Genomic DNA, 1002 nt, shown 5'->3' with positions numbered 1-1002 from the left:
ATATTTAAAATGTGGTTTCTAGGCCTGGAAAAATCATGGAAATTAATAATAAAATATAAATATATTTTATTATAGAATAAATATATATAAAAATACATATACTGGTACACTTTAAGTACAAAATTATTTGTTCCAATTTAGCAGACTTTATGCACTTTAATTGTGTGGAAATAATGCTGAAGACCAACTGAAGATATAGTGAAGTATATCTGATTGTGCTAAAGTGGAACTATTGCAAGTGTACTTTAGGTACACTTTAAATATCTTTAAAGACCGATATTATTCAAAGATCATACAGTCTTCATCAATAGAGAGATTAAAACACATTTTAGGCTTAATATTAAGAAATGTGCATTGTGCACAAGTAGTACTCCAAATAAAGTTTAATTATATTTTTATATGAGCAGATCTCGAGCGTTATAATGTCAGTAGATATGTTAATAGATTTGAACTATACTTAATAGGAAATACATGTATTTTACATATATTACTTTTTAACTAGGGATGTTTTTTATTACTTATCCAGGAATTACAAAAAGAAATGTGTCAGTTAAAAATTTTCTGGGAACCCTGTATTTGCCAAAACTGTATTTTGCATTATTTCCTAAAAATAAATAACTAAATATTACCTCTTAAAAGTTTGGGGTCAGAAGCCCCCCCCCCAATTTTTTAATTTTTTTTTAGAAATTAATATTTGTATTCAGCAAGGATGCATTAAATTGATAAAAAATTACAGTAAAGACATTTATAATGTTACAAAACATTTGAAATAAAAAGCTGTAGTTTTTAACTTTCTATTCATCAAAGAATTCTGAAAAACTGATGTAGATAGATAGATGATAGATAAAATACAATTTTATTTATTTATTAGCATAGTTTTATATTTAGATAGATGGGTAGATCGATATAGATGTACTAATAAAAGTGAAATAAAATATGTAAATATATATAAACATAAAATACAATATATAAAATTACGTATTATCAGAAATATATATATAT

At 24.2% G+C, this 1002-nt stretch overlaps 1 protein-coding gene across 1 annotated transcript in view; it reads left to right on the top strand.

Annotated features, from left to right (window-relative positions):
- LOC107753657 (dedicator of cytokinesis protein 4-like) overlaps positions 1-1002 on the top strand; it is an 81102-nt gene that overhangs the window by 27800 nt on the left and 52300 nt on the right. The gene's annotated exons all lie outside the window — the stretch shown is intronic.

This window comes from Sinocyclocheilus rhinocerous, unplaced genomic scaffold (genome assembly GCF_001515625.1).
Source record: "Sinocyclocheilus rhinocerous isolate Xijiao unplaced genomic scaffold, SAMN03320098_v1.1 scaffold200, whole genome shotgun sequence".
Lineage (NCBI taxonomy): Eukaryota > Metazoa > Chordata > Actinopteri > Cypriniformes > Cyprinidae > Sinocyclocheilus > Sinocyclocheilus rhinocerous.
This window is presented reverse-complemented; position numbering and strand designations above follow the sequence as displayed.